General features: G+C 35.6%; 1 long non-coding RNA gene across 2 annotated transcripts; it reads right to left on the bottom strand.

The window, feature by feature from the left end:
* Positions 1 to 1,389: 1,389 nt before the first annotated feature.
* On the bottom strand, positions 1,390 to 14,628 carry LOC121253906. 2 transcript variants are annotated; one of them, XR_005938523.1, is made up of 4 exons: positions 14,469 to 14,628; positions 13,072 to 13,102; positions 2,807 to 2,816; positions 1,390 to 1,402 (listed from the first exon to the last, which is right to left on the bottom strand). It is a non-coding gene; the product is annotated as an uncharacterized LOC121253906 (long non-coding RNA). The 2 variants fall into 2 exon arrangements; XR_005938522.1 differs by lacking the exons at positions 1,390 to 1,402; positions 2,807 to 2,816 and adding an exon at positions 12,700 to 12,716 and having other exon boundaries at positions 13,067 to 13,102.
* Between the last annotated feature and the right edge of the window lie 2,268 nt (positions 14,629 to 16,896).

The raw sequence follows: 16,896 nt of genomic DNA, 5'->3' as shown, positions 1-16,896 counted from the left end.
CTCACCCTTTATATGCTTTTTCTTTCTTATTCTCGCTTCTCATTTTCTCACCTTGCCTTTTTATCTACTCTCACTAATACTGTTGAACCCACCAGTTATTCCACTACTCTTGGCCATTCTCATTGGCGTGAAGCTATGTTTGCTGAACTTTGTGCTCTTGAAGATAATTCCAATTGGGCGCTTGAGCCACTTCCTCCTGGTAAGAAACCCATTGGCTGCAAATGAGTATTTAAAACCAAGTTTAAAGCGGGTGGCTCTATCAAAAGATACAAAGCTCGGCTAGTTGCAAAAGGCTATACTCAAGTTGAAGGCCTCGGCTACCATGAAACCTTTGCTCCCATGACCAAAATGACTATTGTTCAGTATTTGTTTGCTATCGCTGCAACCCAACAATGGATCATTCATCAACTTAATGTCAATGATGTCTTCTTACACGGTGATTTTGATGAGGAAGTCAATATGACCCTTCTCCCAGTTATTGTCCCAAGGGGGAGACCCATGTCTGCGGTCTCCACAAATCCCTCTATGGACTCAAACAAGCATCTCACAACTGAATTTTTAAACTAACTACTGTGTTTCTTGATGACGGTTTCTCTCAATCTCAGCCAGACCATTCTTTATTCACCCTAGTCACTTCCATAAGTATTACTATTGTTCTCGTCTATGTCGATGATCTTTTGGTTGCTGGTAATGATCTCTCACAAATTGAGATTTTCAAAAGTGTTCTCTCCACATGCTTCAAAACCAAAGATCTTGGTCCTCTCAAATATTTTCTTGGCCTCGAAGCTACTCATTCCCCAAAAGGCTCACCAATCGTGATGACACCCTTCTTCCCGATACATGTGCTTATCGACGACTTGTTGGACGTCTCATCTACCTAACTATCACATGTCCTGATATTGTTTTTGCAATAAGCATTCTCAGTTAGTTCATGCATGGCCCTCGTGTCCCTCACATGCACGTTGCCACCCATGTTCTTTGTTACATCAAAGGCAGTGCAGGACAAGGCATTTTTTTCTCTTCCTCCAACAATCTCCATGTTACTGCTTACACTGATTCAGATTGGGCCAGCTGCCTCACTACCCATCACTCCACCACAGGCTACTTCAGTCAGCTTGGTCCTATATCTTGGCAAACAAAAAAATAGATGACAGTGGCACATTTCTCTGTTGCTAAATATCGCGCCATGGCTGTCACCACTTGTGAACTCACATGATTGAAACAGCTCCTCACCACTTGGTGTTTCTCATTCCAAGCCTATCAACCTATATTGTGACAATCAACCTGCTCTCCACATCACCCATAATCTTGTATTTCATGAGTGCACCAAACATATTGAGATTGAGTATCACATTGTTCGTAATAAAATTCGGTCAGGACTTCTTACACCTATTCACACCTCCTCCCATGAGCAAGTTACTGACATCTTCACCAAAGTATTAGGACAAGAACTCTTTCATCATTTTTCACCCAAATTGAGCATTACAGATCTCCATGCACGAACTTGAGGGGGAGTATTGATAGGATCACACTTGCACCAAATTAGCAACACCTTGATTTTAGGAATTAGCCATTTATTTGTAATTGTAACTTATTTCCATACTCTATTGGTTACCATAGATAAGTCTCTTGTATCTATATATTCGACTATTCTTTCACTGTAAAATTAAGTTTCGAAAAATAAGAAGTTTACAATTTTGACATATAGTTAGCGCAAAGTTTTGGTATCTCGTACAATCGTTTCGCGTTAGCCTCATAAAAGCAAGAGCTGATGACTTGGCCTCAACTTCAATATATTAGGAATTAAACTTATTATTTTAATTCTTTTATTCTTTTTTAATTTTTTATCACATGTTAGTCACATGTCTTTTATTTCTTCTTGTATTACTATAAATACTGCTACTTTACACGGATGTGAATACAGTTTACAATAATATTTTTTCACTTCTTAGAAATGTTGTTTTTTCTTGAACATATTTTTCCTTTTACTTCTCCAAACACTACTGATTTTTCTTTTATTTTTTCAGTTGAATGTTCAACTTTAGATTCTTTAAATGTGCCTTCAACAACATCTTCTGTTGATTCATCTCTCAACTTCTCTTCACCTTTTGTTGATTCTTCACCTTTTCATTCAAATGATTATTCACCTTCTGTTGATTCTTCTTCCCCATTGCCATCTGTGACTCTTTTATTGCCTTCTGATCTTCCTAGAAGATCTTCTAGAATCAGAAAGGTACCTAGTTATTTGTAGAATTTTCATTGCAATTTCTCTTCTACACACTCTACATCAGATCCTTCAATAATTTCTGATTCATTAGGTTCTTCTTCACTTTTGTCTTCATTTCCTAAATACGATATTTTCAATTTTCTATCTTATGCTAATCTTTCTCCTTCACATATATCCTTCGTCATGTCCATTTCTACCAATATTGAACCTAAGTTTTGTTATCAAGCTAACAAGCACTCTCATTGGAGAGATGTCATGTCAGCTGAGATTGTAGCCTTGGAAATTAATAATACATGAATTGTTACTTTTTTACCTCTTGGTAAGAAGCCTATTGGCTGCAAATGGGTTTATAAGATTAAGTATCGTATTGAGGGTTCAATTGAAAGATATAAGGCAAGGTTGGTTGCCAAGTGTTATATCCAAACTGAAGGATTGGATTATTCTAAAACTTTTTCACCTATTGCTAAGATGGCCATTGTTAGAACTCTTTTGGCCATTGCTACTCTGAAAGGTTGACATCTTACACAACTTGATGTAAATAATGACATTTTGCATAGGGACTTATCTGATGAAGTGTACATGGTTTTACCTCTTAGTTTTCATATTAAATGGGGGTCTCAAGTTTGCAAGTTGAATAAATCACTCTATGGCTTGAAACAAGCCTCACGACACTGGTTCTCCAAGTTTTCAACTTCTATATTTAGTATGAGTTTTCAGCAATCCAAATTTGATTATTCTTTTTTTACTAAGACTGGGGGTTCATCTCTTATTGTCCTTCTTGTCTATGATGATTATATTCTCATTACTAGTAACGATATGAAATATGTTGAGCTTTTGAAGTCCTTACTTGATGAGAACTTTAAGCTTAAGGACCTGGGTAAGCTCAAATATTCCTTGGTTTGGAAGTGGCTCAGTCTCCTGCTGGTGTTTCTTTGTGTCAAAGAAAATATTCTTTGGAGATTTTTCAAGATGCTGGTTTACTTACTTCTAAGCCTGTTACTTTTCCTATAGAACAACAAATTAAGTTGACTTATGATGTGGGAGACTTGCTACCTGACCCTACAGTTTATAGAAGACTTGTAGGTCGACTTCTTTACCTCACAGTAACTCAGCCAGACTTATGTTATTTTGTCAATTGGCTTAGCCTAGGCAGCCTCATTTACAAACAACCGACAGAATTTTACAATACATCAAAGACACTCTTGGCCATGGTCTTTTCTTCCCAGCTGCCAATACATTGTCCCTCAAAGCTTTTGTTGATTCTCATTGGGCCTCTTGTCCTAATAGTAGAAGATCTACAAGTGGTTATTGTATTTTTCTTGGAAATTCTTTGGTTTCATGGAAGACAAAGAAACAAACCATTGTTTCTAGATCTTCTACAAAGGCTAAGTATAGATCTATGCCTTCTACCACTTGTGAAATCATTTAGTTTCTCACTCTCTTATCTGATTTTGGTATTTCTCATTCTCATAGTGCTCAACTTTTGTGTGATAGTCAGGTTGCCTTACACATTGCTGTCAATCCAGTCTTCCCTGAAAGAACAAAACACATTAAGCTAGATTGTCATTTTATTCAGAAAAAAAATTCATGTTGGAGTTATCAAGATTTTTCACTTAACTTCTAGTCTTCAACTTACTGATGTGTTAACTAAACCTCTTGGTTTTCAACAATTTCATCATCTAGTGTGAATATTGTGTCAATTATTCTACCATCTCTCTTTGTTACTCTAACTAATGTATATGCAGCCAAAATAAAAGGTGGGACACTTGGTGATAAGCAGCGGCACTTGATATGCAGTGGAGAGGACACGTGCTTGACACGTGAGCAACCATTGGCTTATCTGATATGATGAATGAGAGCCGTTGGATCAAAGACATGTGCCGCAATCCTTTTAGCGTGTATATATATGCCTTTTAGCGGTGTTAGGGTTACGAGTGATTTGGGCATTTTGTCTTCTGCCGTCTTTGAGAGGTTTGTACAGAGAAGAGAGAAAAAGCTAGGGTTTACTGAAGGAGAAATGAAAGCTATATTGTGGCTTGTATTTGGCTCGGTATTAGCTTGATCTTGTATAAGATACATTGGCTTTTGAAGATTACTCAATAAAGAATGATATCTGAGATTGTTCCTATCGTGGATGTAGGCCATTAGGGCTGAACCACGTAATCTTTGTTTGTATTCCTTATTCTTTATTCTTTTATTATTTCTTGTTGATTTACTATTTTATTCTTGCTATTCTTGATATTTTATCTCCAATACTTGTGATTCTTGAGTTGGATTTCGAGGTACTAAGTCCTTTAGGCTATTAGGAACTCTGGTTGTGTTTCTCACAATTGGTATGAGAGCCAGGTTTAATAGGGACCACGAAATTTGATGTTGAGAAATTTACAAGGCTAAATGACTGCAGACTATGGAGAATAAAAATGAGAGCTTTGTTAGTCCAATAGGGCTTACAGGATGCTCTCACCTGTGATAAAAGGGGCTCTTCCTCGAAAGAGGAAGGAAAGGGAGAAGTCTAGAAGGACATTCTCCAAAAGGCCCACAATATTCTTATTTTTTCTTTAGGAGATAAAGTGTTGAGGGAAGTAGCGAGTGAGGAAACTGCCACTGGTATTTGGCTAAAGCTAGAACACCTCTATATGCCAAAATCCCTAGCTAACAGACTCTGCAAGAAAACTAGGTTATATACTCTTAAGATGATTCTTGAAACCTCAATAGGGGAACATCTGGATACCTTTAACAAAATCATATTAAACCTAGCTAATATAGATATTAAGGTGGAGGATGAGGATCAAGCAATCCTCTTGCTGAGTTCTTTGGACTCATCATACCAAAACCTTAAGGAGACCATGATGTATGGTAGAGATACTCCATCTCTAGATGAAGTACAGTCTGTGCTTCATGCTAGGGAATTACAAAATCAAGAAGATACCAAACGGGAACATGGTGAGGGCCTGTCTGTTAAGGGAAGACCAGAAAAGAGAGGCAAGAAAAATAAATTAGATGTTAAGAAAGGAAGGTATAAGTCTAAAGGAAAACAATTAAAGTGTTTTCTATGTCACAAAGAAGGACATTTCAAGAGAGATTGTCCTGACAGAAAAACTCATGTAGGAAACAAAAACAAAGAGGATGGGGATGTGGCAGTGGTGTTAGATGGGTATGAAAGTGCTGAGGTATTAAATGTATTCGAGATAGGGTCTGGAAAAGAGTGGATTTTAGATTATGGCTGCTCTTTTCACATGTGTCCCAACGGGGACTGGTTTGAAACATTTTTTGAATTAGATGGTGGACATGTAATTTTAGGGAATAAGAAATTCTGTAAGGTCATGGGAATTGGGTGTATAAGACTAAAATTACATGATGGGATGGAGAGACTTTTAAGGGAAGTCAGATTTATACCTGACTTAAAGAGAAATTTGATTTCTCTTGGTACACTTGATAACTCAGGTTATTCTTTTAACTCTAAAGCAGGGGTCTTGAAAGTTCCTAAAGGTTCACTCACAATTATGAAAGGGGTAATTAAAAATGGCCTTTATACTCTAGTTGGAAAAACCACTGTGGGGGAAGCATCCCCTATACATAATGCTATTGAGAATAAATCTGTGCTTTGGCACAGAAGATTAGAGCATGTTAGTCAAAGAGGACTTTTAGAATTACATAAACAAGGCTTGTTGACTCATGCTGGCCTGGATAACTTACCTTTTTATGAAGACTATGTCTATGGAAAGGCTAAAAGAGTTTGTTTTAAAAGGGCAACTCATATGACTACTCAGACCACTTGATTATGTACATTCTGACCTTTGGGGACCTTTTAGAGTAGCTTCTCATGGTGGAGGGAATTATGTCATCTCCATTATTGATGACTTCTTTAGGAAGGTATGGATTTACATTCTCAAACATAAGAGTGACACTTTTGAACATTTTAAAGAATGGAAATCTTTAGTAGAAAATCAGGTAGGCAGAAAACTAAAAACCCTAAGAACTTATAATGGGCTAGAGTTTCTATCAACTGAATTTAACATTTTCTGTCAAAATGAGGGGATTCTAAGACACAAAACTGTGAGAGAAACTCCACAACAGAATGGTCTAGCAGAGAGAATGAATAGGACTATTCTAGAGAGAGTGAGATGTATGTTATCTAATGCTGGGTTACCTAAAACTTTCTGGGCTGAAGCTGCTGCCACAGCAGTCCACTTAATTAATAGGTGTCCATCTTTTGTCATAGGTTTTAAAACACCACAAGAAATATGGACTGGAAAACCACCTAGTTATGATTATCTTAGAATTTTTGGGTGTACAGCTTATGCACACTCAAAAACTGATAAGTTAGACCCTAGGGCACTTAAGTGTATTTTTGTGGGATACCCTAAGGGAGTTAAGGGGTATAAACTATGTTTAGATGAATCTGGCAGGCATAAATGCATCATTAGCAGGGATGTGATCTTTAACGAATCCCAAATGGCTAGGGTACATAAGGAAGAGGTAGAACTAAGGTTTGGTGACACTGCGGGAAATGTCCATGTTGAGGTGGAGAAGGTACACACCTCAACAGATCCTAATACTGGGCAATTAGTAACTCTGAGGACCCAATCTCAGAGGACTTAGATAAACTAGGTTCTGACTCTTACATTTTGGTAAGAGACAGAAAGAAAAGGATTATAAAACCTCCTCTAAGGTATGGTCAGGCTAAGCTTACAGCTTTTACTTTGAATACTGCAGATGAAGTTGTTTACCAAGAACCAAGGACCTATAAAGAGGCTATCGCTAGCAAGGATGACACTAAGTGGATACTTGCTATGCATGATGAAATGGAGTCTCTTAATAAAAATAAAACTTGGGATCTAGTTACAAAACCTAATGGGATTAGGCTGGTGGGATCCAAGTGGATTTTTAAAAGGAAAGAAGGCATACCAGAGGTAGAAGGTACTAAGTTTAAGGCAAGGCTAGTGGCTAAAGGTTTCACCCAAAGGGAGGGAATAGATTTTAATGAGATATTCTCTCATGTGGTTAAGCATAGTTCCATTAGATTGCTTCTGTCCTTCGTTGCTTATAATGACCTGCACTTAGAACAGCTGGATGTAAAAACTGCTTTTTTACATGGAGAATTAGAAGAGGTAATTTACATGCAACCCTCTAAAGGGTTTATAAAAGACATTAACTCTAATCAAGTTTGTTTACTTAAAAAATCTTTATATGGTCTAAAATAATCTCCCAGGCAATGGTATAAGAGATTTGATACTTACATGCTTGAAAACGATTTTAAAAGAAGTTGTTACGATAGTTGTGTTTACTATAAAGATGTTAATGGGATATTAATATATCTTTTACTGTATGTAGATGATATGTTAGTAGCATGTAAAGACTCTGACTTGATCAATCAAGATAAGTGTATGTTGAAATCTGAGTTTGACATGAAAGATCTAGGACCAGCTAGTAGAATTTTAGGAATGGATATTATAAGAGATAGATCAAAAAGATGTCTGTATCTATCCCAGAAAAATTATTTTTCTAAAATTCTAAAAAGGTTCGATATGGACCATGTTAAACCTGTAAGCATACGTTTGCGTCAACATTTCAAGTTGTCCACTAATCAGGCCCAAGAAACAGAATCAGAAATAGAATTTATGCAACAAATCCGCTATGCTAGCATGGTGGGAAGTGTGATGTATGCAATGGTGTATACAAGACCAGATCTTACATATGCTATCAGTATTGTTAGTAGGTTTATGAGTAACCCTGGTAAGGCACACTGGCATGCTATTAAATGGTTATTAAGATATATTTCTAGAACTATTAATTTGAGCCTGAAATATGGATCAAATGTTAAGATAGACTGTGAGTTAGAGGGTTTTGTAGATGCTGATTATGCTGGTAATGTGGATACTAGGAAATCTTTAACAGGTTATGTTTTTACTGCATATGGGGGGGCTATTAGTTGGAAGTTAAACTTGCAATCTGTTGTAGCTTTGTCAACAATAGAGGCTGAGTATATAGCTTTGACAGAGGCCATAAAGGAAGCCATATGGCTAAATGGTATATCACATGAATTAGGTATTTTTAAAGGAAATATTGTTGTACATTGTGATAACTAGAGTTTAATATATTTGGCTAAAAACCAAGTACACCATGAAAGGACAAAGTATATAGATGTTAGGCTACATTTTGTAAGGGATGTAATTGAGTCTAGGGAAGTTGGAGTGGAGAAAATTCCAACTGAGGAAAATCCCTCAGACATGATGACTAAATCCCTGTCATTAGCAAAGTTCAGACACTGTCTGAACTTAATATGCAATCTGTTGAAGATCCCTAATAGAGGGGCATTGCCGGAACAACCAAGATGAGATTAGGATAGAAATGATGGGTATAATATTGTCAAGGTGGAGAATTGTGAATATTGTGTCAATTATTCTACCATCTCTCTCTGTTACTCTAACTAATGTATATGCAGCCAAAATAAAAGGTGGGACACTTGGTGATAAGTAGCGGCACTTATGTGATATGCAGTGGAGAGGACATGTGCTCGACACGTGAGCAACTATTGGCTTATCTGATATGATGAATGAGAGCCGTTCGATCAAAGACACGTGCCGCAATCCTTTTAGCGTGTATATATATGCTTTTTAGCCGTGTTAGGGTTACGAGTGATTTGGGCATTTTGTCTTCTGTTGTCTTCGAGAGCTTTGTACAGAGAAGAGAGAAAAAGCTAGGGTTTACTGAAGGAGAAATGAAAGCTATATTGTGGCTTGTATTTGGTTTGGTATTAGCTTGATCTTGTATAAGATACATTGGCTTTTGAAGATTACTCAATAAAGAATGATCTCTGAGGCTGTTCTAGCCGTTGATGTAGGCCATTAGGGCCGAACCACGTAATCTCTGTTAGTATTCCTTATTCTTTATTCTTTTATTATTTCTTGTTGATTTTCTGTTTTGTTCTTGCTATTCTTGATATTTTATCTCCAATACTTGTGATTCTTGAGTTGGATTTCGAGGTACTGAGTCCTTTAGGCTATAAGGGACTCTGGTTGTGTTTCTCACATCTAGTATCCAAGATGAGACTCCATTCTATATACTCTCAATCTTGAAGGGGGATATCAGGAATTAAACTTATTCTTTTAATTCTTTTATTCATTTTATTGATTTTTGTATAACATGTTAGTCACATGCCTTTTATTTCTTCATGTATTACTATAAATACTGCTACTGTACATGGATGTGAATACACTTTCCAATAATATTTTTTCCCTTCTTCCAGATGATTCTCTCCCTCTCTCTCGACCTTTGGTCTGCTAAGGGTTTCATCCCTTCCCGTGCTCTGCTAGGTTTTACATTTTACACAATACTTAACTTACCAGTCAGAGAAGACGACATTTTTCGTTTCAATTATAAGAAGTTTTTAGTATTCTAGTACGAGAAAGTAGAATCAGTTAGTAGTAAGAATGAAAGACTGCGTCCAGGCCACTAATGCTCTTCGGCTTTTATAGGAAAAAATGGACTGGGTTTTGTGCGTACTGTACGTTAATAAAGTCTCACTCGTGCCTTTGAAACAGCAAGCTAGCCGATGTCGATCTTTGACTGTTATTTTTATAATTAAGCTTGAACAATCTTCTGCTCAGTCTTTCCACTTTAATTCAGTTTTTTAAGGAATTGAAATTAACGCACACAGCTGAGCTCAAAACCGTTTTAAAATATATGTACGTGCCTATAGTCACAGTCGTGGCTTTCAACCAGGCTACCATCTTGGACTTGGTTTTGATAAGGTTAAGATATAATTAACAATGTTAAGAATGTTCCATGTAGGTTGTAAATCTACCTAAGTCGTGCCAACTGCCATGTGATAAGAAACCTATGGAAAACAGGGTATCATTAATGCGATATATACACTTGGTTAAAGATAATTTTGTACATTAATTAAGCATGAAAAGTCTCACTTTTTTATTAACAAGAGGAGCTTTGTACTTCCATTCACACTTGTACACGTCACATCACGTGTTAACACTGCTACAATGACAACTTCTTATAAATTTGAATCGGTAATCCAATCTTTAAAATTTGAAAAATATATAAGTTTTTAACCTTTAACTAATTAGGTAACATTTTAAATTTACATTCAATTAGTCATTACATTCTTTATAATAATAAAATTTTATTATTTATATTTCTGTAATTAATTTTCAATTTTTAATTACTTTTTTATTTTATTTTCATAATCTTTAGTAACCTTCAACAATAATATTCATTTTTATTTTCACAATTCAATAATTTATATTATAATAATTTGATATGTACATAGATGATCAAATCTCATATGTAAATAAAAGTTCTATATGTACAATCCATAAAAATCTCATATTTATAATATAATAATCTAAAAGAAAAATGCTAGAGTCACCATCATTTCGGTCTCGATAAGTTTTTTTTTTTTTTTTTTTTTTTTACTTAGTGATTAAAGAAGTGTTTTTTTAGTGATATTGTGAATTTTTTTAAAAATATATTTAAGAATATAAAAAATGAAGAAAAATCTTTTGTTCTTCTCGGGACTGGTCTCGTACATTATAGTGGATGTAGCACTGCTCAATCTAAAAATATAACAAAATCATATATGAGAAATCACATGATCAAAAACATATAACAAAATAATAGTCTAACAACCCTACATGTGGCAATAGTTGCTTCTCAAATATGACAAAAAAAAAAAAATACATTTAGATTTGCTACAATACATTTCATATTTGAAAAGAAATAAAATTATGTGACTCATATTTTAAATGAAATCGTTTTGGCTAATTTAATATAGACCTAATATAAATAATATTAACTAAATTTAATGATAAAAAGACATTGGACAGCTAAGTTTGGATGGTTAGATACTCTCAACACTTCTCAGATAACTTTATATGGATGAGAAGTATTTTACATCCAAATGCCCTTCGCATACATTTCTCATACAGCCCAGAGACTTCTCTCTCCCTCCCTCTCCCTTCGCACCCTTCTCTCTCCCTCCCTCTCTCTTCGCACCATTCGCACACACTCTTCTCCAAAAACAGCTAGAGGTGGTCGATAGAGAGGGAGAGGGTAGTTCGCGTGTGTGCGACAGAGAGGGAGATGGAGGTTTGTGGTGGCTAGGTCTGTGAGAGGTGGTCGTCGGTGTGAGGTGGTAGAGGTGCGGTAGCCTGGGTGGCCGCGTACGACAGCGCAAGTGGAGAGAAATAGGTTTCACCCATTTTGGTTGGATTACCACAAGGGACGTAACGTTGCTCATGGGGGAGATCAGTGGCGGCTAGAGGAGTCGCTGGCGTGAAGGGGTGTCGCCGATGGTGGCAGTGAGAGAGAAAGTGAGAAAAGAAAGAAAAAATTCACTATAATATTTATCACTATTATATATATAAAAATAAAATTACTATAATATTTATCACTACTATTGTCACAACCCCGTTCCATTACTAGGACAGGATCGCGACTTGAGACCTGTTTTTCCTTATTAATATTAGTATGTATTTTTTTTTTCTACGAGGGTAAAAGGGATAAGCGTGAACATGTCATGCATGTACACTGCATTCCTAATTTAAAAGCAAGCACCTGATAGACAATCTGTTCAACATATTACCCAAAGGACTCTCCGATTCCATCATTCATTCATTTAAAACATCGCTAGTTCCAATAAAAAGGGGACTCCATCCCATAACACATACAAAAAGGCATTTAACCTTCTTATGTGGGGTTACCGTCACCCCACTATAGAAGTTACACCATTACCATCACCCCACCATAGTACTTACATCATACCCAAGGACATATTGTATTAAAGTCAAACCAACAAAACGTTCCAACATGGGAACCATCATAAAAACATAAAGACATAACCATTATCATTAAAATTGAACCGAAAGGGAATTCTAAGCATCAGCCCCTCCCTCCTTAGCAGTGCCTAGCTCCCCAGCCTCATCGCTCATACCTTGACGTTTAAAACATAAACACAAAGTGAGTCTAATACTCAGTAAACAGTACACCATGCCGTTAACTTATTAATCACATAATATTTCTTTTGAAAACATGCATACATAGGCAATTGCAAGTTCTTGACAAGGCTTTCATGCATAAACAGTTTAAGGAATAGCTATACTTTCATGCATAATATTTCTATGACATAACCTTACTTTCATGCATAAACAATTAAGGAATGACTATACTTTCATGCATAAACATTTCTTTACTTTCATGCATAAACATTACTTGCTTTCATGCATAACATTTCTTAGAAATGACTTTACTTTACATTTCACTTTCTTGGGCCAGTACACACTATTACGCCCCGTGTGTTGGGGTTAGCGGTCTTTTGGACCGGATCCCGCCCGCGGCCGCAGGTTGGGAATCCCTTTTCATAGGAGGCAGCACTGGGTGCACTACCAGTACTACTTACCTGGTATTGCAATCTGCCCATTCATTTAGTACCCTTTTCATACATGTGGCCGTTACGTACATTCATACACTCATGCTTTCATTCCTTTCCTTTTCTTTCTTCAGAAAATCGATGTTTTCATTATCTTCATTTAGTGCCAATGCATATGCGTTTCTTTTAAAAGAATGTTTCATGTCATGCTACATATAGGTAAGGCATAATTATTTAAGAGAGCATGCATAAAATCTCATGATGCATTACCTTACATGCACACAATGTCAATTAATAGGGTACTTAACATGAGCTATCAAGAAAGGCTTATACATACTATACATGCATCTATTCTTTCATAAGAGAAACATTTGGAATGAGAGAGAGAGAGAGAGACTTTTTCATAAGAGTGCTTTGTGTGTAAGGAGCATGGTCATAGCTACTTATCTCGATACGTTACAAATAGGTTCCTTGAATCTTGAAATACACTCCTATTTGATGAAATGAAATGAACACATTAAAATTCATTCCACATTAAGCCTTACTATCCGACACTCTTACGCGCTCACTTAAATTCCAAATTTAAGTGCCTTCCTTAACCTATTTAGCTACATACATGGCACTAAGTCAACTCTTAGTATCCTCATTCCAACATTTAAGAAACCCATGAAAATATAAAGCTTGCTTGTTGTCCTTCTTTAAAGGCTATTATTTTCTATACAAGGGATGGGTAGGAGTCATAAGTTAAAATGTATGGATGATAGGGATTTATTTGAAAAGGGAAAGGAATAAGAATTTATTGCAAAATCTGGAATTTTCGTCAAAGGGAGCATTTTGACAGCTTTGCAACCTCATATGGAAATAAATCTAACAAAAGACAATGCTTGCAAGAGGTTGGTTTTTGTCACTTGTTCTTCAAGGGTTCTTCCTACTAAGGTTTATCTTTGGTTAGCCAAGGAGTGAGGTTGAGCAAAAGGGGTAAAAAGGCTGGTTTAGGCTTCCATAATGGAACATAATTTCAGAATTTTACAAGGCATGGGCAGCTAGCAAGTTCTAGTATTTTCATGGCTCAAACATCCTTCACTTAACTAAAATCCTATCTATACATTTAAACAATATAAGAGTGGTAAAAACTCAAGAAATCCTTATATATGTATACATATTCTAAAAACAGTCCCAATAAAGAGATACAACTCTTGGTAATTTAAGAATTCCTAAAGTAAGCTTACTAATTTAATTTGAAAGTCTTGGTGGCTTACTTAGACCATAAACCGTAGGGAAACATGTTTAAACTATAAACTTTAACTCCATTAATTTAACACATAAATAGATGACTTTAACAAGGTTAAAACATGGCTTAAACTTGATAAAACACAAGGGTGGACTACAAGTTTGCTTTGTGCAACACACAGTAGGATACTAAAACAGAACCTACACACACACACACACACGGCTTCTTGTCCACATACATATATCGATACATCAACATACCAATTAATCAACACTCGAGGCTAACAAAGTTAACTTAGGAAATATACCATTTCAAATAATAGGAGACACACGGCAAAACACTCAAAACAGAGTAACCAACACACGTTTTCTTCATATACATATATACACCACAACCAATTTGTCATCACTTGTGACTAACCCAGTTAAACATGGAGTTACACCAAAACAGAACATGACCCATAGCAAAACATCCTCAAAACAGAGCACACACACACACGACTGGAACCATAAAACAGAACACTCACACACACGGCTGGAACCAAAATTCGAAACTCCTAAATCACAAGATACAAATTGCTTAGCAAAATCTCAATCGCAAGAAAAATATTACGGTAGAAGCATCACCTGTTTTGATCCCCTTTTCAAGCCACGGAACACAACAGATGAGCAAAAAGAGGGAATCCGAAAGACCCAAAGCTGATACATGGCAGAAAATTTCAAAAAGAAACCCTAGGTTAAACCCATAAATCCAAGGTTTCAACTAGAGATTAGAGCCATAGAATTCACTTACCAGGTCGATTTTTCTTGAAGGCTTGCGGTAGAAATCTTAAGCTCACGAAATGAGAGAGATCGGCTTGAGGAGAAGAAGGAAGATCGCACGGGTTGGGAGAACCCGAAGGGTTTCTTTGTGCGAGGAAAGCTTGAGGAGTTTCTCTCTCCTTCAAGTGCCTTAAGGTCGACAGGTGAAAGAGGAAATGAAGAAGGTGCTTGCTGGTTTTTGCCTTGGAGACCTTCGGTGGTGTAAAGGAGAAGGAGAGGTTTTTGTTTCTCTTGTCCCTTGGAACCAGCATGTAGGAGAAGAAAGAAGAGTCTAGGCAGCTTGTAGAAGAAGCCGACTAGTGAAAAAAGAAAAATATATGATTAGCTTCTTGAGGAAGCTTCGGCTAGAGAGTAGAAAAGTCAATAAATTTCAACTCAACTTGTCTTATGAGTTGGACGGAGGAGATTAACGAGTTTGGACCCCTTTCTTGGGTAAATAAAATTAAAGGGATTGAAAGGAAAAATTGCAAGGTCATAAAATCACCCTTGAATTAGTTAGTAACCCACTTTAAAAAAATAAAAGCACACCCATATTAAAATAAAATAATAAATAATAAAATAATAAAAGTCTTTATCTCAAAATATTTAACTTAAAATATTAATAGATGACGTAAGGACCTACGTAGTAGGATTCGGGTATTACAGCTATATATATAAAAGTAAAATTATTATAATATTTATCATTATTATATATAAATTAAAAATAAAATCATTAAAATATTTATCACTATTATATATAAAAATAAAATAAAATCACTATAATATTTATCACTATAATAAAATCACTATAATATTTATTACTAAAAATAAAATCACTATAATATTTATGGGACCCACACCTTTTTCAACTACCTATCCCAAAGTCAATAACATACTTCATACATCCAAACAACTCAAAATATTCTCAATGAGACCTACAAACTCACTCCAATCTCTATTCATAATTATTCACAAACATTTTCAGCACTTTTTAAGTATTCTCACTACTCAAACATAGTCATGTGTACTACAAGTGTGGATGGAAGTACGAACTACGAAGCTCTTAGCTACTGTTTTTTTTTTTTTTTTTTTTTAAATCAACGTAGCCACTGTTATTAGTAAAGAAGTGAGACTTTTCTTGTTTAATTAATTAATGTACAAAATTATCTTCATCCAAGTGTTATCGCATTAATTTATTCCCTTTTTACTCTGTTTTTCATTAGTTTCTTCTCACATGGGCACGACTTAGGTAGATTTACCACCTACATGGAACATTCTTAACGTTGTTAATTATATCTTAATTATATGGTTTTGCTGAAAACACTCTCTCAAAAGTTTGACAAAAGTTTATGCTCTGTTTTGGATATTGAGTTAAAATGATATGAGTTGAGATGATTTATAAATAATAATAAAATATTGAAGTTGAAATGAGATGAATAGAAATGATTTGAATTAAAATATTATATATAAGGTTTTAGGAAGTGAGAGAAAAAAATATTGGTATAAAATTAAAATTATGTTAGAATATAATTAGGTAAAAATTAGGAAATGATTAAATGAAAAAATTGAAAAATTGAAAAGTATTTGTATTTGTGGTGCTTGGATATTAACATAAGATGGCCTTCATGACTTCTAAATGTTGTTTTGGCTACATCTTCTTGTACTACACAAACTTGGTGGTAACCTGACCTTAAATCGAATTTAGAAAAAACCACCGAACCACACAGCTCGTCTAAAAGCTCATCTATGACTGAGATAAGGATCATACCCTTCACTGTTTCTCTATTCAAGGCTCTATTCACTATTTCTTGAACTCCTGCGACGAGGCCACACTATATGTACTGACATCCTGATCCCACGACTCTTTTAACTCTACAATCAGTGGTTGCAAATATACGTCTATTTCATTCCCTAGTGACTTTGTCCCTGGTAGCAATAGCAGCAAACGATCTGAAAGATGTGAAAGGAAGTTTTCATTTTGGACTATTTCTGTGTGATGCCAAGACATATCTTTCGCAGTCAACCGGGACGTAAACAATCTTTAAAGTTGAGGAATTAACAGAAAATGTCTTAACACTTTTGGCGTATATTACGCTTATCGAATTTCCATCTTGAGTCATGACACACTGGACATGAATCAAATTATGCATATTGCTGACAGAAGAGAACACAGTCATCCTTACATACGTGAATGATATTATAATCAAATCATAACCTTCGCTTCAATTGTTTTGTTTAATAAAAAGTACGAGGT

Source organism: Juglans microcarpa x Juglans regia, chromosome 3D (genome assembly GCF_004785595.1).
Source record: "Juglans microcarpa x Juglans regia isolate MS1-56 chromosome 3D, Jm3101_v1.0, whole genome shotgun sequence".
NCBI classification, from domain to species: Eukaryota; Viridiplantae; Streptophyta; class Magnoliopsida; order Fagales; family Juglandaceae; genus Juglans; species Juglans microcarpa x Juglans regia.
This window is presented reverse-complemented; position numbering and strand designations above follow the sequence as displayed.